At 37.0% G+C, this 20,955-nt stretch overlaps 1 long non-coding RNA gene across 1 annotated transcript in view; it reads right to left on the bottom strand.

Annotated features, from left to right (window-relative positions):
* The window catches only part of LOC310726405, an 82,006-nt gene extending 62,346 nt beyond the window's left edge, over window positions 1-19,660 (bottom strand). The window contains exons 1-2 of the long non-coding RNA XR_014533739.1: window positions 19,175-19,660; window positions 18,825-19,144 (exon numbers count right to left, since the gene is read on the bottom strand). This is a non-coding gene — a long non-coding RNA (uncharacterized lncRNA). The remainder of the gene's footprint in view (window positions 1-18,824; window positions 19,145-19,174) is intronic.
* Between the last annotated feature and the right edge of the window lie 1,295 nt (window positions 19,661-20,955).

The following is a 20,955-nucleotide window of genomic DNA, read 5'->3' as shown; positions in this document are numbered from 1 at the left end:
TAGTCTCTATTGGTAATAAATCTATTTCTTAAACCAATCAGATTTCAAATTTACCTCACAGGATACAGAATACAGAATAACATCAGCATTTTTCCGTCCTCTGATTGGTTGGTCAGAGCGAAACTGTTACAGCCAAGTTCGACTGGCAAAACATGTCTGTAGTGCTCTGCACACATTAATACATCCAAGTTAGTCTTTTTTATGCCTACGGAGGAAGAGAAATTTATTTGGGCTCGGAAATACTTAAAAATAAATTTTCAAGAAAAGCAAGACACCATGAGCGGTACCACTGAGGAGTGGTGCAAATTATGAGTATGCATCTCTGGTGAGTAGGTTGTATTGTATTAATTTTCAAAAGTTTTTGTCATGTTATTAGAAAGTTTTTAATCTGAGCTGCTCCAGATGATGTAGGTGGCACAGTTGCGGTTGTAGTGAAGAGGTGTGGAGCTTGCTTTAGTAAAATGGTATTCACCCTCAATATGAAAAATGCCTCTCTCTCTGTAATGGCATGCATTGTTATACAGTGGAACCCGGTTATCTCGCCCTCGGTTACCTCGACAACCCTATTAAGTCGACGTTTTTGAAGTGGAACCGCCAAATTCTCACATTTTTTATCGGTTATGTTGACTTTTTTTATGTCGCCGAAACCTGATATCTCGAGCACAAGGGGGGAAAAATTTGCCATTTAACGTCGGTTATCTCGGTGCAGCCGCAGAAGAACTCGCGGAAGTGGCGGAAAAATCAAGGCTTACAGCTGTTACAGGTGTTGTATTGTATACTGGTGAATCTCTGCTGTTAGTTAGTGCTAGTGTTCGTAGTGTTAGTAGGGGCGCGGCGCGGCTTTGGGAAGAAAAGAGCAGCCGTTGAGAGAGTGCCGGTTGGAAGACACGTACCGGGAAACGCATGAGCGATAACAAGCGGCCGAGACAGCACCTGACATTCTGAAGGGGGCCGAAGGGGGCGTGGCAGGTGGATTCCTGACAGATAAACATGTACTGTATGTATTTTTATAGCATGCCTTCATCAAACAAATCGCAGCAACGCTGTTGTGTAAAAAAAACCTTTAAAAACACGTGCATGCACATTCTCATTTATTAACGCACATCATGTACATAAAGAAATTTCAAGCACGTTAGTATATTGCCGCCATTTTGATTTTCGTTTATCTCGATCATCGGTTACCTCGATGCTTTTTGGCAACCCCCTAGGACATCGACATAACCGGGTTCCACTGTATTGTGTTTTTGTATAGTATTGATGGTGTCTATAATTGTGACGTGATAGTGGTGGTATTGAGAGGTGAATTAAGTCACACTGTTTAATCAATTCATCTGGGTAATCAGAACTTACAGATAAAAATCTAACTATATATATTCTCTATATCAAGATCAATAATAATTAAAATTGCAGAGTTGGGATTTTGAAGGCATTTTATTTGGTTTTAATGGTTGTTCAAAGACAGGACTGCTATAGTATTTCACATCAACTTGGGCAACATTGACCCAGCAATAGATTATCATTTGAACTTAAAGAGCAAGCAGCTGACATCGGCATCTTGAGGATAAACTCACTCTCCAACTGCTAAACTTGTTCCGAATGTTTGGCTTGTTTTGTATCATTGTATTGCTACTACTCTTTCTTCTCTTAACTTCATGGTGTGACTAATCAACTTTATTCCCCTGTAGTCACTGCAATTCTGCACATCTCCCTTAATCTTAAAAATTGGTATCAGCACACTCATTCTCCATTCCTCAGGCATTCTCTCACCATCCAAAATTTTGTTGAACAATCTGGTTAAAAACTCCACTTCCATCTCTTCTAAGCATCTCCATGCTTCTACTGGTATGTTATCTGGTCCAACCAACTTTCCACTCTTCATCCTCTTAATATCTTCTTTTACTTCCTCCTTAGTAATCCCCTCCACTTCCTGCTTACCAACTCAACATCATCCATCCTTCTCTCTCTCTTATTTTCCTCATTTATCAGCTGAAAATTCTCCCTCCATCTTCTCAACACACTCTCCTCACTAGTCAACACATTTCATCTCCATCCTTTATTGGAACTTGCAGCACATCCTCCCAGCTTGGTTCCTCTGCCTGGCCAATCTGTTTAAATATTTTTCTCCTTCCTTAGTGTCCAACTTCTTATAAAGCTCCTCATATACCTTTTCTTTGGCTTTCACCACATCCCTCTTTACATCTCCTTGTACTCCTGCCTACTTTTCTCATCTCTCTCTGCCAATCCCAATTCTGTTTTGCCAACCTCTTTCTTCTTATACTCTTCTGCACTTCCTCATTCCACCACCACATCTTTGTCACACCAAGTACCTTTGTAGCTGTCTCTCTTATCATTTCTGCAGTACTTGCCCCATCATCCAGCACCACTTCACCACCACCGAGCCCCTGATCTCTTCCCTGAAACTCACACTACAGTCTTCCTCCTTCAGGTTCCACCATCTTATTCTTTTTTCAGTCCTCACTTCTTCTTCCCCTCCAACACCATTCTACAAACCAGCAACCGATGCTTTCTAGCTACACTGTCCCCTGACAACAGTCTCCAATGTCTTTCAGGTTTCATCTCCTATATAGAATAAAGTCCACCTGTGTGCACCTTCCTCCACACTTATACATCACCTTAAAATCTTAATTTTTTTATGCTTCATTCTTTTAGCAAAATTTACAATTAAAGTCTGCGCCAATCGCCATTTTTTCACTCCTAGGTTCACTCTCAACCACTTCATCTAATTTTTATTCATCTCAAGACCACTTGTGTTGAAAAGGCACTGATGACATTTATCATGACCTTATCTACTTCCAGCTTCACGTTCATCACCCTATCAGAAACTCTCTTCACCTCCACTTCCTTCAGGATCACCCCTACACCATTTTTCTTCCCATCCACATCATGGTAGAACAGTTTAAACTGCCTTCAAATGTCCCTGGCCTTACTTCCTTTCCACTTGGTCTCCTGAACACACAACATATCTACCTTTCTCCTCTCAATCATATCAGCTCATAAGTGTCTCCCTTTACCAGTCATAATACCAGCATTTCACCTGCGCACCTCCAAACTCCTCCACTTCTCCTTTTCAGGATTTTGCCCTATACTAGACTACATTTCCAATCAATCATTGCACCTCCATGTTTCAAGTCACATTCTACACTTATCACCCACATCTGTTTCCTGTTTTACCTAATTAGTGTTGTCTGGATGTTCTAATCTTTTCTCAGCTTGCTTTTATCCTTCCTGAAATGTCATTGTTTTCCTTAAGTTTATGGATTTCTTGTCAATGTTTCATATTAACAACTTTTTAGTTTTTATTCTATATTCTCCACAAAGCAATTCTTTCTCTATGTTATGATCCTTATTTAGCAATAATGAAATAAATGCCCTCAAATCATAAGAAGAAAAATACATTTTCACATAAAAAACTTTCATAAAAAAAAAATTCATTGCTTTAATGAGTATCATATTTAAATTTCAAATAGAAAAATAATTTTACAGCAGCACTTCCTGGGTGTGGCCTTCTAGAGACGTGTTCCCTCATGTGTAAAGTTCAGCACATACAGCACTATTATACAGAATCCTCACAGAGCTGTGTTCAGAAATGACTCAACTCTACACCTTACTGTACATAGTGAGATACACACCACTGATTCTCACTGTAGCTACAGGTACTTCATATTCATCTGTAAATTCAGTGTACATTTTTTAGCTTTAGTCTATTATTTTCTTAAGACAATGTTTCATTGTGCTTAAAAATTACTTAAGATACTTAAACTACTCCTTTATTATTTTATTCTTTACAGCAGGCAGTTTTGCAGATAAAATTGGGCCAACAGATGAAGATGCAAATCGGAAGGAATCAGAAAATGTTACTTTGAAATGTTCATATGAGACAAATAATCAATACATCCGGCTTTACTGGTACAAACAATATCCTAACAGTGAATCGCAGTTTTTACTGTATAAAGGTGCAAGGTCAGAAAGTTCTGAAAGGAGCGCGTCTAATGATCGTCGATTAGAGTCCGAAACAACCAGAGACTCTACTGAACTTACTATCAGAGGTCTAAAGCTCTCAGATTCTGCTCTCTATCACTGCGCTCTTAGAGACGTAGCACAGTAATACAGAGTCAGTGAAAGACTGTACAAAAACCCATCAAATATATTTATTTTACCTGCTTCTTATCAGTAAAACACAGACACAAGAAACATTTGTGGTAACAGATGCAGGTGTATGAATTAGAAAAGAAGAATAAAGAGGAATTAAAGATGCCAAATACACATCAATCACATTACATTCACAAATATACAGTAGATTTACTCTTTCCATGAGGAAATAAAATAAAAAAATTCAGAAAGAAATCTGTTCAGTTTTCTTTCTGATTAATTGTAATACTTTTTTCTGCCTTCCTTCATTCATGTGCATGTGTATAAAAATGAATGTAACTTTGCTGGAAGTGAGCAGCTTTTTATTGCCTGAAGACAAATCTGAAGGCAGAAGACCCACAAATGAACAGAACTGAAGGCAGCTGCAGTAAAGAATCTCAAGGGAGGAAACTCAGTATTTGGTGATGTCCATGGGTTCCAGATTTCAGTCATTTACTGCGAAGGTTTTACATTTAAATATTTAAATAATCCATATGTTTATAATTATATTAGTTTGTATAATTTGTTTTGAGGCTGTGAAAGGGACTGCACAAAAAAAATCTTTGTAAATGTAATATTATATCAAACTCCTTTAATTAAACTGAAAGTCTACAGTTCAGTATCATCATTATTGTTTCCTTATTATTCAAATCCACTGTGGTGGTGTACAGAGGGGAAATTATACAAATTGAGTCAGTGTCCAAATATTTATGAAGTCACTTGTATTAATTCATGGCCTTTTACTATTAATGAATTTTATTACTGAAGCTGACTGAATAAACAAAATGAATGAATCCTGTAACACAATAATCTGTCAGGCCGCTTTTACAGTATGAGATGAAGCAGAGTTGTGATGAATATGAATAAATATGAGTGGGCGGAGCTACATGTGGAGACATCAGGGACAATCTCACATACACAACCCTGATATTTATTTCTAAAGCTGAAGGTCTGAACTAAACACTCAGGATCACAATGTTACTCCTCTTCTTACTTTTCTTCACTATTGCTGATATTGGTAAGTTTTATATTACAGATGAAATTATTCATTTTTAATAAACAAAACAGATTCCACTTGAATTTATTATTAAAAAAATTTGCATGATATTATTGTTATTTATTTTATAGTAGAAGCTGCTGATTACAGCATTAAACCAGAAGAAACCACTTTATCTGTAACTGAAGGCAGCAACATCACACTGTCCTGTACATATACTGGATCAGTTTACAGTCTTCACTGGTATCAACAAAAACCTGGATCAAGACCAGAGTTTCTGCTGCTGATTGATGAAACAAGTGAACATGTCACAGAAGCTCAACCACCAAATCGACGATTGTCCATAAAACTTGACAAAACTAATAAGAAAGTGGATCTGCACATCTCCTCTGCTGCTGTATCAGACTCTGCACTGTACTACTGCGCTCTGACGCCCACAGTGACAGGAAACCCAACTCCACTGTACAAAAAGCACTACACATGACTGCAGCAGATTCATGCTTTTCTCACTAGATGGAGCTGTTTACATGTTTACCTCTGCATGCTCAAACTCCTGTCTATAATTTCAGCTTCTTTTTGAAGATCAACAATCATTAGGGTAATTTGCTGATGTATTTTATTTGTAAAACTTAAACTTTCTTTTATTTTCCTCATTAACAATATATTTGGAAAAAATAAACTTGTATTAGTTCAGCAGTGTTTCCTACACAGGTGTTATTGAGGAATTCACAAATATATTGTGCCTTAATTAAGCACATGAAATTCAGCAGGAGATGAAGCTGAGACTAATCTTTCAAGTAGCCTGAATCAGTAATGTGTCCTAGAACTTTATGGAACACTGTAATTTTTGATGAATTTTATTTAACTGGAGCATCGTGATTTGATAGATTTATCATTCACACTTAGGATTTATCTGAAGTGATCAATCCATCAACTGGCATGGAGGGGAAAAGAAAAGGAGAATCTGGAGGACATGAGAAAAACTACAAAATAAAATGAATACGAAAGGAATTCAAAGCAATTAAAACATGCAATAGTTTACTCATTTTATTATATCTTTTAGTGTAGAGCAGAGATGCCCAAACTAGGGTCCGCAGGCTAAAGTTGGTCCCTATTGACCTTTGATTTGGCCCATCATGTCTCATATATGATAACAGGATAAAAAAGAGGAAGGAGGATGCCATTGCCACATAGATTCATAACTAAGTTACCATCACTTTTTTGTTTAAATTTTTAAGCTGCAAAGAAATTGCAGTATCTTCTTCTGTGAGCAAACTTTCAGTCAAAACTTTTGAATAATAAGGACCAGCTTCATGTCTCTCATTAGAGGTCACTGATATTGCAGTCATATGGCTTTATTGTTTATAGCTTGATTCGTTGTTTTAAACTCTATAGTACTGTTAATGGAATTGTGTCTATGTTTGCATTGTGCTGTGATTCATTGAACTAGAAAGTGCAGAAAATAAAACTACATTAGCTGTTTTCTATTTATTTATTATTTAATATCCAAATATAATGAATTGATAAATGAAGGGGAATCATGGCAACTTTAAATTTAATAATCATTTTGGCCCACAGCCCTCAATCAAGTTTAATTTTTTAGCACTTCATAAGAAAAAGATGAGGTGTAGTCACATCAGTTCTGACATCAGGTTGGGTAACAATCCATTATTTTAAAGATTTCATTAAAATCAGTGGTAAATGATGATAATACAGTTTAGAATATGCTGGTAATAATGAAGGCTTTGATTTTAATATGCAGCATTTAATAAAGACTTTGATTAAAATGTGGACAGATTCCCCATGTGATGCTGAATGTAAAACCAGTGTTGTTTCAGTAAGAATCAACAGTCTGTCAGTAACATTGGTGACTCTGTCATGTGATGCTGTAGGGAGGAGCTTCATGAACTCTAATCATGTTAACTGGTTAGAGCACAGAATATCTTCATTCAGCTAAAACCATTCATCATGTTCACTGTTATATTCATGTGCCTGTGGATTTCTGTAGGTGAGTTATACATAGATTTATTTAATTATGTTAAATGCTGATTTAATAACCCTAACCCTAACCCTAACCCTAGATTTAATTTTTTATTATGGCCTGATGCATGTAGTTTGAACTTGATTGTGTTAAGGCTAAAAGCATTATGTTCTCTTCTCTATGACAGGTGACTCCATGGCAGATTCAATAGAGCCACTTTTCACTCATAAACATGTAGATGAAGGTGAAAATGTTACTCTGTCCTGCAGATACAAAACAAGTGCAACCAACAGCTACCTGCACTGGTACAGACAACATCCAAAATCTAAACCTGAGTTCCTTCTTATTATTTTGCAAAGTGGAACTCTAGCTTCTGAAAAACCAGCACGAATGGATGCTAAAATTCGTGGAGATAAAGTGGATCTAATCATCTCCTCTGCTGCTGTATCAGACTCTGATCTATACTACTGTGCTCTGGTGCCCACAGTGACAGGAAATCCAGCTGCTCTGTACAAAAACTTCTACACACTTTTATTACACTGAAAACAAATAAACTTCTAAATTTCTCTAAATTTCAGTCATTTGCAGCTCTTTAATCATAATTTACTGAATTCCTGTTTATATAGTAAATACTATAATACAAATTAACTGATGTACACTGTTTACTAAAACTGGTATTTTTTTTTTTTATTATACAAGAGCAGTATTAAAAACAGATATCAATCCTTTATGGTTAAAATGTATCTATTCATCCATTCATTAATTCATTTTAAGGAACCACATACAGTAATTCAGACCTGTAAAAATTTAGAGTTCCTATAGTCCACCTACTGGCATGTGTTTGCAGGGAAGGAGTACTTCTTGATTAAGAAATTTGCTAAATTAAACTAAAGAAATCTACAGTAAAAACAGTGAGAAAACCGAGGGTCTGGTGATGCCTTTGGATCCCAGACTTCATGCAGTTATGACTGCAAAAGACTTAAATTCTTATATTAAAAATGCTAAATAAATGTATAATTATTGTAGTTTGACCACACACCTGTATGTGGAAAGTTAATAAGATAGTTATGTGTTAATATTTATTAGTAATCTTAAGAGTGTTACAGTCTTTCTCCAGAGGAAACACAAGATGGCGCTGTCAGTTATCTTATTGTAGGCCACATACTAGAGCTTCATGCAACCCTGTTCACATCCTCCAGAGATGCTGATGACTTTAATCATGAATTTCTTAATATTCTCTGTAATATTGTTTGTCTCCTGCATGGAAAAGCACATGATGGTGCAGTAAATGAAATGGGATGAGATTCTGTTGTAATGGAGGTTTAACCCTAAACACTTCTAACTTTACTTGTGTACACAATGTTCATGTTTAAATGACAACCAACATTAATGGAATAATAATGTATAGAAACCATTTAATTAAAACACATTAAAGTAAGATTTTTTTAAATTATTATTATTATTTGTTCCTTCTTTAAATGTACTCAGGACAGATTCTCTATGTGAGTCTGAATGTAAAGTCTGGATGCATCAGTAACTCAGCAGTCTGACAGTCACACTGGTGACACCATCATGTGATGCTGTGGGGTGGAGCTTCATGAGCCTGAATGATATTAACATATTAGAGTACAGAAAGAATATTTTCATTCAGCAAACACCATCATCATGTTCACTGTTATATCCATGTGTCTGTGGCTTTCACTGGGTGAGTTATACACTGACTTTTTGTCATTGCAGTAATGTGTTAAAGTCGTTATTAATTAATGTGTAGTGATGAGAGAATGTATGAATATATAAAATCGTGTAAATCTGGTTTAATTATTCCAAGAAAACATTATGTTCTCTTCTCTATGACAGGTGACTCCATGGCAGATTCAATAGAGACACTTTTCAATCATAAGGTTGTAGATGAAGGTGATGATGTTGTTCTGTCCTGCAAGTACAAAACTACCAGCTCTACATACACCTACCTGCACTGGTACATACAACATCCAAAATCTAGACCTGACTTCCTTCTTTATATTACACAAAGTGGAGATCTAAGTCAGAACAAACCCCCAAGAATGTCTGCTACTATTAATGGAGATCAAGTGGATCTGATCATCTCCTCTGCTGCTGTATCAGACTCTGATCTATACTACTGCGCTCTGCAGCCCACAGTGACAGGAAATCCAGTTGCTCTGTACAAAAACTCACAGTTTTAGCAGAGATAAGCCTAAAGCAGAGATACAAGCCTAAACCATGAAACTACACAAACCATTACTGAACAAATAATCTCATGTTTCCACTGTTGATTTTTTTTCTTGACAGCTTTCAGTTTTTCTGTCATCATCTGCTGATGTGATCTTTGCCCGAACTTTTCAATGTCTAGTTGTTATTACTTTTTTAAGACATTGTTATACTGAAAATGCTCAAACCTTTTACAATGGCTTTAATAATTGTCCTCTTCTCTCCACTTCTAAATGACTCCAACAATAGACGGCTTTCTGAGTTCATGTTGGTTTACCTTTTTAAGAACAAATGCAGTGTTCACAGCAGAAACCCATAATTCAAACTAAGCACATTTATAACATTCAGAGCTTTTAATTGTTACAGCTTAAATATCCACGAATTCACTGAAAACTCATGAACTATAAGGATTTGGACTTGGTTTAGACTGTAATTAATGTCAACAGTCTGCTACAATGTCTTAGGACCACAGTTTGCATGAACAGTCTGCATTTAAGTGGCCATCAACTGAACTTCACACCTCAACAATGATGGAACTATAATATATGATAATTCAGAGCCAAACAGATGAGGATGGGTTCCTTTTGAGTCTGTTTCCTCTCAAGTTTTCTTCCTCATACCATCTCAGGGAGTTTTCTCCTTGACACTGACTTACTTGTTATAGATAAAGTTATATCAAACTTCATAACCCTTTTGTCTCTGTGAAGCTGCTTTGGGACAATGTTCATTGTTTATTGCGCTGTACAAATAAAACTGAATTGAACTAAATTTATTGTTTAAAAAATCAATTTAGCAGGATTCACCTAAACAAACAGCAAACTCTAGACATTTACAAAATTTCTACATTTCGATTTGTAGGTGGGTTCAAACTAAAGGTACAATGATGTTGATTTACAAATCAGGAAATGAACAGTGAAATTTTGAAGATCAAAATCATGTGAATACTGAATCATTTTCCAAACTAACCTGCACCTGTAAATTATTTAAGTTACATTTAATTTAAGAAATATTCACTGTTCAGGCATACCATTATGACCACTAACCGGTGAAATGAATAACACTAAGTATCTCTTCTTCATTCTGTTATTGGGTGGCATTTATTAGGCAGCACGTGAAAATTTGGTCTTCAAAGTTGATTTGTTAGAAGCAGGAAAAATGGGCAAGCATAAAGATTTGAACGAGTCTGACAAGGACTAAATTGTAATGGCTAGACATCTGAGTTAGAGCATCTCCAAAACTGCAGCTCTTGTGGGGTGTTCCTGTTCTGCAGTGGTCAGTAGCTATCAAAATTTGTCCAAGGAAGGAACAGCTATTTAATGCACGTGGAGAACGAAGGCTGGCCCATGTGATCCGATCCAACAGATGAAGTACTGTAGCTCAAATTGCTGAAGACGTTAATGCTGGTTTTGATATAAAGGAGTCAGAAAACCAGTGCATCACAGTTTTGTTGCGTATATCACTGTGTAGCGACAGACCAATGAGGATGCCCATGCTGACTTCTGTTCAGCTCAGAAAGTGTCAACAATGGGCATGTGAGCATCAGAACTGGATCACGGAGCATGGGAAGAAAGTGGCCTGGTCTGATGAATCACATTTTCTTTTACATTATGTGGATGGCTGGGTGTGTGTGCAATAGCTTTCCCTGGGGAACACATGGCACCAGGATGCACTATAGGAAGCTGGAGGGTGGTGTGATGCTTTGGGCAATGTTCCGCTGGGAACAAATATTAGGCAGGTGATCATAATGCTATGCCTGATAGGTATAATTAGTGTATTTATAATAGTGAAATGATCCAAAACAACCAAACACTCAATGTGTCTGAGACCTTTTTATGACTGATTTTTAATCTTGAGACACAACACAGGTCTCTAATACTAAAAGATATGTGTTAGAGGTGAAGTCAGATGCAGTGTATTGGAGACTCAGTTCACTGTCACAGATGCTGTGAAGTGATGATCTGTATAAATACATATTACAACAGCAGCACTTCCTGGGTGTGGTCTTCTAGAGACGTGTTCCCTCATGTGTAAAGTTCAGCACATACAGCACTATTATACAGAATCCTCACAGAGCTGTGTTCAGAAATGACTCAACTCTACACCTTACTGTACATAGTGAGATACACACCACTGATTCTCAAGTCAAGTCAAGTCAAGTCAAGTTTATTTGTACAGCGCTTTTCACAACAGACATTGTCTCAAAGCAGCTTTACAGAAAACAACAGTGAAGGTGAATGGTGTGCGTTTGTCCCTGATGAGCAAGCCGTGGCGACAGTGGCAAGGAAAAACTCCCTTAGATGATATGAGGAAGAAACCTTGAGAGGAACCAGACTCAAAGGGGAACCCATCCTCATATGGGTGACATCAAGAGTTTGGTCATAAATCTTTCAACAATACAGAACAATTTGTGATCATCATAGATCCAGCATCAGCTTCTCCATGCCAGGGCCTTTAAACACTCGGCATCTACTTCTCCATGATCATCCATAGGTCCATAATCTTCACGAGGTGGGACGTGACTGGAGCTGTCCAAACCTCAGGATGCCTCGGGATGGGGAGAGAAAGAGAAGCAGTGGAGAGGAATTAGCGTAGCTGCTGTTCATGATATTAACAGCACAAGTTGATAATGTGCATGTAATCATATATTCTGGAGCACAAGGTTGTGATGTGATGTGTGTGATGTGTGTTATGTGTAGGCTTTGCTAAAACGATATGTTTTTAATCTACACTTAAACGGGGAGAGTGTATCTAAACCCCGAACACTGTCAGGAAGACTATCAGGAAATCCAGCTGCACTGTACTAAAACACTGACACAGTTTTGTTAAAGTATATTGAAGGAAGTTCTGACAAATATTTTGAGAAGTTTAAATACCCTCTTTAAGGATTCTCTCTCATGTTTATAAAAATAATATATTGTTGGTACATGCATTAATTCTTTATTAAATTATCTACACGGGTCATTTCTGTGCATTCAGGTTCACCCTGAATGAGATATCATTCCTTTGCAGAACTTCATGCACAAACCCTTTCACACTCTCATTCACACTTAAATTTATCCCAGCAAATTTTCTATAGTTATGTTTTTTAGAAACCCACACAGACAGGGGGTGAAAACACAGAACTTTACACAAACTGACAATACCTTCAGCACACACACACCTCCGTTAACCTGCTGAAGTGCACTTAATCCTCAAATCCATCTTTCTCATGAAAACATACCTGAGAGCTGCCTATCATGTAATGCTGACTGAGAAATCAGAGCTAGAATTGTGTTCAGGGCTGAAGTGTGATTTATTTTTACTGTGAATGTCACACTTTCATCACATTGTTGCATTTGTGGTGAGTTTAAGGAAATATTATCAATATTAGACTGTGGTTTTAAGCTGCACCTATTACATGGATTTCTGATTTTGAAATGCGCCTGTGTTTGAATACGTTAGCAATGTGTGTATGACCTCCATGTGGGAGAAACTATTTATTATTGCGTTAAGGTTTTTCTTCTTGGTGAACACAAGATGGCGCAGTCACTTATCTTATTGTGGGAAAAGTACTAAAGCTCCACACAACCCTGCTCACATTCTCTGATGATGAATCCTCATTTTCACAATAAAACCTCTGTGATATAAACTACAGCTGTTCTTCTATCATACACACTGCACTAATATTATCCTCACTCCTGCCCTGATTACTCTTAGAGGAATGGAGAAGAAGTGTGCTGGTACCGATCTTTAAGCATAAAGGAGTTGTGGTATTGTATGAGGAAGTCATGTGTGTCAGAGAAGTATGTGAGGGTGGTGCAGGACATGTATGAGGACAGTGTGATGGCAGTGTAGTGTGCAGTAGGTACGACAGACTGGTTCAGGGTGAAGGTTGGACTGCATCAAGGATCGGCCCTGAGCCCTTTCCTGTTTGCAGTGGTGATGGACAGGTTGACGGACGAGGTCAGACAGGAGTCTCCCTGGACTATGATGTTTGCGGATGATATTGTGATTTGTGGTGAGAGTAGGGAGCAGGTTGAGAAGAGCCTGGAGAGGTGGAGATATGCACTGGAGAGTAGGGGAATGAAAGTCAGTAGGAGTAAGACAGAATACATGTGTGTGAATAAGAGGGAGGGCAGTGGAGTGATGCGGTTGCAGGGAGAAGAGGTGGAAAAGGTGGAGGAGTTCAGGTACCTGGGGTCAACAGTGCAAAGTAATGGAGACTGTGTTAGAAAAGTAAAGAAAAAAGTGCAGACAGGGTGGAGTGGGTGGAGAAGAGTGACAGGAGTGATTTGTGATAGTAGGGTATCTGCAAGAATGAAAGGGAAAGTTTATAGGACTGTGGTGAGACCTGCGATGTTGTATGGATTAGAGATAGTGGCATTGAGTAGAAGACAGGAGGTGGAGCTGGAGGTGGCAGAGCTGAAGATGTTAAGGTTTTCGTTGGGAGTGACGAGGATGGACAAGATTAGAAATGAGTTGATTAGAGGGACAGCGCATGTAGGATGTTTTGGGGACAAGGTGAGGGAGGCGAGATTGAGATGGTTTGGACATGTGCAGAGGAGGTACATGAATTATATTGGTAGAAGAATGCTGAGGATGGAGCCACCAGGTAGGAGGAAAAGAGGAAGGCCAAGGAGGAGGTTCTTGGATGTGGTGAGGGAAGACATGCAGGTAGTTGGTGTGAAAGAGGCAGATGTAGAGGACAGGGTGGTATGGAGACGGATGATCCGCTGTGGCGACCCCTAATGGGAGCAGCCGAAAGAAGAAGTAGAAGAACTGTTCTATGAGGATCCTTATTAAACATTATACATTTTAAACCCCAAAATTCCTAGCAGTCCACTTCCATCCTTTTACCAAAATCTTTACTCGACCACTATAGCAAACAGTATCACAACATCTGGGCAACCACTGCCAGAGTCTGTAACAACTTCTTCCTGCAGACAGTCTTTCTAAAATTCACCACCACCTCATTTACTGTATATACTTCAATTAATTTGTGAATTCTCTCATTTTCTCTTAATTTCCAGACCCTAATATTTAGAGCATCAATAATAAAGATCAACTATCCTCTTCATGCCTGTAGGTAATGTTTCATGGCTAGTTAGGTGAGATGAAGTCTGATGCAGTGGGCTGATTATTAAAAGTGGAATAAACATGTGTAAAACAGAGGCTCTTCCTGGGTGTGGACTTCTACAGATGTGATCCCTCATTTGTAAAGTTCAGCACATACATCACTATTATACAGAATCCTCACAGAGCTGTGTTCAGAAATGACTCAACTCTACAACTTACTGTACATAGTGAGATACACACCACTGATTCTCACTGTAGTTACAGGTCATTCATATTCTTAAGTTGATTCAGTGTACTCATTAATATTTATATTTAAAGCATTAGGCTATTTATTTCTTAAGAAAATGTTTGAGTGTGCTTACAAAATTACTATATAGTGATTATTAACTTAATCAAAATTTGTTTTACTTTCTTCTTTACAGCAGGAATTTTAGCAGATACAATTGCACCAACACATGAATATGTCAATGGGAAGGAAACAGACACTGTTATTTTGAAATGTTCATATGAGACAAACAGTGAATACATTTGGCTTTACTGGTATAAACAAAATGCTAACAGTGTACCAGAGTTTTTACTGTATAAAGGCGCAAGGTCAAGATCTGATGGTAGCTCTCCTGCTGATCATAGATTAAAGGCAGAAACAACCAGAGACTCTACTGAACTTACTATCAGAGGTCTAAAGCTCTCAGATTCTGCTCTCTATCACTGCGCTCTTAGAGATGTAGCACAGTAATACAGAGTCAGTGAAAGCCTGTACAAGAACTCATCATAGATATTGATTTTACCTACTTGTTATCAGTAAACCACAGACACATGAAACATTTGTGGTAACAGATGCAGCTGAATGAAATAGAAAGAAAACAAACAAAGGGATTGAAGATGCCAAAAACACATCAGTCACATTAAATTCCATTTACATTACAGTTAAATCAACATTTTCTCATTTTCTCTGACATAAACCAAGACATTGCATCAGGTGTATTATTGATGTGCAGCATTTTAAATGAAAGGTAGTAACTGTTTCAGTCCATCAATTTTTTGGTTCATGTGTTCATTTATTAAACTGCAATTTGCTGTTCGGACTTTTTTTTTTCGGATTCAACACACAACTTAATATAACATAAGAATATAATATAATTAAAACTATATGATCAGATATGTCCTCTGAATTAGTGCTATAGAATAGCCTTTATTTGTCACATATACATTACAGCACAGTGAAATTCGTTCTTCGCATATCCCAGCTTGTTCAGAAGCTGGGGTCAGAGTGCAGGGTCAGCCATGATACGGCGCCCCTGGAGCACAGAGGGTTAAGAGCATTGCTCAAGGTCCCAAGAGTGGCAGCTTAGCAAAACCGGGGCTTGAACCCCCGCCTATAGTAGTGGTATGTCAGTGGATCAGTTGATGGGCTTTTGGCCTGAAGATCATGGGTTTGAATCCAAACCCTGAACTGCTTAGATGGATAACTGGTCAGTTAGATTAGATAGAAAGCTTTACATTTCATATCTGAACTGGAGGGAAGCAGCAGAAGCTCAACATTAAAGTTTTACCCCTCTTTTCTCTGCAGCCTTTTTTCAATGCAATCTGGGGAATAGTGATTGTCCTGAGTACAACAACAAAACAAAAACTTGGTGTGTTTCTCAATCTTTCACCTCAAGATGGCGGAGTATATCATCTTAGTATGTTCCAAGTACTAAAACACTTCTCACATCCCACTTCTTTAAATTTCTGAATTCTACTTTACACTACTTTAAAATAGATTTTATCTTCAGCATGAACAAACACATTACTACTGCATGTTCATATTCTCTAGACATGTTGCAGCCACGTTTCATATTTAGATGATACTGTTTCACGTTTTTACCAAGAACAACTGAACTCAGTGGATCAACACATTAGAAAAAAAATCCATATTTAATAAATTTTTATTTTTTATTATAATTCTAGACATTTACACTTATGGCTGAGGATTTAAATATAATGAAAGTTTTTATAATTACACAATTTTCCTGCTTACAGTTTGTGTTTACTGACAGATACACAACAATCTGTCAGTAACATTGGTGACTCTGTGATGTGATGCTGTGGGGTGGAGCTTCATGAACCTTTAGGATGGTAACAGGTTAAAGTACAGAAGTTTTCACTGAATTTAGAGCCTTCATCATGTTCACTGTTATATTCATGTGTCTGTGGCTAGGTGAGTTATACATTAATATCATAATTTCAGAAATATTAAGTGTTGAATTAGTGATTATTTGGTCTGTGTGGTGTTTAGAAACAGTAGAATGTGAGTCTGACTGTATTTCTGGATTGACCGTGTTCTCTTCTCTATGACAGGTGACTCCACTGCAGATCCAATAGAACCACTTTCCACTCATAAAGTTGTAGATGAAGGAGAAAATGTGACTCTGTCCTGCAGTTATAAAAATTTTAGTGGTACAGTAAACTATCTACAATGGTACAGACAATATTCAACATCTAAACCTGTGTTCCTTCTTTACATCGATCCAAGTGGATTTAAAACTAACCCCATGCCACCACGTCTGGATGCTGAAGTTGATAAAAATAATAAAAGAGTGAATCTGATCATCTCCTCTGCTGCTGTATCAGACTCTGATCTATACTACTGTGCTCTGAGGCCCACAGTGACAGGAAATCCAGCTGCACTGTACAAAAACCTTGACACTGTTTTGTTATACTGAAGACTGCCAACAGGGGGAGACAGTGGCTTAGTGGTTGGTATGTTTGCTTTGCAACTTTGAGATTCAGGATTTTAAATCTCACCTCCACGGTGTGTGTGCTGAAGTTGGATGTTTTTATTGTGCTTTAAAGGTTTCCTTCACCTACGGTGGCCGAGAAGTGCAAAACACATTACCAAATCCAAAAACAAATCAACAAACTCAAAAACAAATTAACAAATCGAAAAACAAATTAACAATTCCAAAAACAAATCAACAAATCCGAAAACAAATTAACAAAATTCAAAAATAAAACAACAAATCCGAAAACAAATTAACAAATTAGAAAACAAATTAACAAATCCGAAAACAAATTCGCAAACTATAACTACCTTTTCCGGTTTGTCTGAATCGTTGCACCAAACACATTAACAAATCCAAAAAACACAATGATAAGTCAGACAAACCGGAAAAGGTAGGTATAGTTTGTGAATGGAAACTTACAGATCATTGGACGAGATACCTGTCACTCACCTGTCTATCTTGACTGACAGGTGTCTTGTCCAATGATTTGTAAGTTTCCATTTGCAAACTATACCTACCTTTTCCGGTTTGTCTGGCTTGTCGTTGTGTTTTTTGGATTTGTTAGTGTTTTCTAATTTGTTAATTTGTTTTCGGATTTGTTAGTGTTTTTGGATTTGTTGTTTTGTTTTTGAATTTGTCAATTTGTTTTCTGATTTGTTGTTTTGTTTTTGGATTTGTTCATTTGTTTTCGGATTTGTTAATGTGTTTTGCACTTCTCGGCCACCGTATTCACCAGTCCAAAAACATGCCTCATTAGAAATTGTCATATCTAATGATCTGTAGTATGTGAATGTGTGTGTAAATGTGTTTCAATTTATTGTATTTGTAAATAATTGACTAAAACTGGCTGCTTCACGTGCAGTGTTTCATCTTCTGTTTTCAGTGTGAGAAACTTTTGAAGGAAAAAAATTAATTATTTCTCAAAAGTGTGTTGGTTTGAAACAAATTCAGTTCAATTCAATTTTAATTGTACAGTAATTTTAATAATAAACATTCTCCCAATAGCTATACAGAGATACACAGATTATAAATATATATCTTAAAGGTATAGATTTTTAGTTTATACCTAATGAATGAGCCAGTGGCTTAGAAATCCATTCATTATATTTCCAGCATTGATGAGGTTTACAACTGTTCACTGATGGAGACTTGATTCAGCTCATTCAACTGTTCACTCTTCATGGTTCCTGAGTTTAATCCTCGGTTTTTGAGTGTAAACAACCCTAGAATAAAGATCAGTTAAAAACATGTCTCCTGTCTGCACCATGTGACTTTTTCTGTAGTTCTATTTATCATTAAACTTTAAGAATAAACAGTTTCAATACTCAATAATCTGATTAAATACTAACTACATACTTCCTCATAACCCAATTCACTAATACAGAGAACATCTTAGGAAATGTGATGCAGTTCATCAGCAGTGTTGGGCAACGTTACTTTTAAAAGTAACGCATTACAAATTTGAGTTACTCCCCAAAAAAGTAACTAATTACGTTACTTAATTACTCTTTATGGAAAGTAACGCGTTATATTACTTTTGCGTTACTTGTATCTCTTTCACGCCTTACAGGTGTAACAGGTGTAATATAGATAATTGCCATTAAGAAATAAGTTATATTAGGGCAAAAGACATGTGTGGGCTGCAGACCTGTGATGTGGAGGGAGAACATACCTTTCGCTGTCAACTCATAAAACATCGTGCAATTCCGTAAATATGACCTCGTCCTCGTCTACATCATTCTCTGCTTCATCATCAGCTTGAAACATTCTGAACACTTTTACAAAGTTCGCTCTATTACCAGTGACCGTTGCAGTTTATCTTCCCACAAAGAGCAAATGAGCTGTGAATTTGCTCTCTTTCTCCGCTGTGATGGCGTCGTACATGTGTCTCCCACGGAAAACTTTTATTCTGAGCAGTCAATAGATCTGTAGTGGTGGAAAGTCGGCAAAAGTTTTCTATATTTCTGTCTCCATTTCCATATATTCAACATTATACACACACACACACACACACACACACACACACACACACGCACACATCTGTAGTGCTGTGCTTTGCATGCAGATGTTTTTTTTCTTAAGTGGTATTTTTTGCAGTTGACAAGAGCTTTTCACCAACACATAATCTACACTTAACCATTATTCCTTTCTCCTTTTCCTCGACTATTTCAAAATAATAAGAACACTTCCATCACAGTAATGTAATACTCTGGTTTGCCATCTCCGCTTCTGACCAGCTTCTGTTCCCGCGGCTCGCATGTATGAGTGCGCGATTCTACGTGACTACGTTCATTTTGATTCATTTATTTTTTTATGCAAAATAATTTAACTGAAAAGTAACTCGCATTACTTTTTTAAAAAAGTAACTCAGATATTAGTGTGTAAATTTATAAAGTAACGCGCTACTTCACTCGTTACTCCAGAAAAGTAATATTATTACGTAACGCACGTTACTTGTAACGCGTTACCCCCAACACTGTTCATCAGTTTCCTTTACAATAGAATATGTTTCTTAAAATCAATGGAAATTAATGTTAAATTGTTGTAGTTAATTATGTTTCACAGTTGAACACCTCAGAGAAAATGACATCTTAATACAATGGAATAAAGTGTTTTAATGAAGTAAAAACATATAAGAATGTCTATTTATATTGACTGCTCATTATGATAAAGCATGTGCAGCATTTATGAGTTTATTGTGCTGCGATTCCACACAACAAAATACTATCACACTGTGCTGATATCACATTAACCACGAAAAGTGAAACCACAAGGAGGCATAATTATAATTATTATTTCTGTCATTATTTATTTATTTGTTTGTTATAGTAGCAGATATTCATCTATACCACCTTTTCAGCATTATCAGAAATTTCAATACAACATGGACTTTAAGAAAATGAACACATCATAACTCTATATTATCTACATTTTATAATTACTTCAATTATTTGATATAAAAATATATAAAAATCCTTCATCTTTGGAATTTCACATGAAATGAGGGCAGAATTTACACGACTACAAACTGAGGGATTGATGACAGAATTGTCATGACTACACCTCAGTAAAAGTGGGCGGAGCTCGATGTGGTGAGATACAGTTTAGACAGTTTCACAGAGATACTGACATTTATATCTACTGCAAGACACAACCATCATGTTCCTCTTCTTTCTTTTCATAGTTGTTCAAATCATTGGTAAGACTTTTATATTCTACACAAACTTTATGTGGATGCTGGAGATTTGTACTGAAACATAAACATGATGATTCAGTTGGTCCTTAAGAAATGACATTAGAAATATTTGTTGTTGTAATGTGTTTACAGCAGGAGCTGTTGGCAGCAGCATTACACCAGAACAAACCATCATATCTTCACCTGAAGGCAGTAACACCACACTGACCTGCACATATGATGACTCAGCTGATTATCTCCACTGGTATCAACAAAAACATCAATCAGGACCAGAGTTTCTTCTGCTTGTAATTAAATCTTTAAATGATGTCATAAAAGCTAAACAACTTGACCCAAGAATATCCATCAGACTTCATAAAGACAAAAAGAAAGTGGATCTGGAGATCTTTCCTGCTGCAGTATCAGACTCTGCACTGTACTACTGCGCCATGGAGCCCACAGTGACACAAAACTCATACACACTGTACAAAAAGTTAAGTTTGTGTTTTTCTCTTTCAACAGGGGGCGCTGTTCACCTGTTTCACTTAAATACACTTTTCTTTCTTAGGCTTTTATGCTTATTTGTCTTGGATATCAACAATCA

Source organism: Silurus aristotelis (genome assembly GCF_946808225.1).
Source record: "Silurus aristotelis genome assembly, chromosome: 5".
Taxonomy (NCBI): Eukaryota; Metazoa; Chordata; class Actinopteri; order Siluriformes; family Siluridae; genus Silurus; species Silurus aristotelis.
The sequence above is the reverse complement of the archived record's forward strand: the minus strand, read 5'-3'. Positions and strand labels throughout refer to the sequence as shown.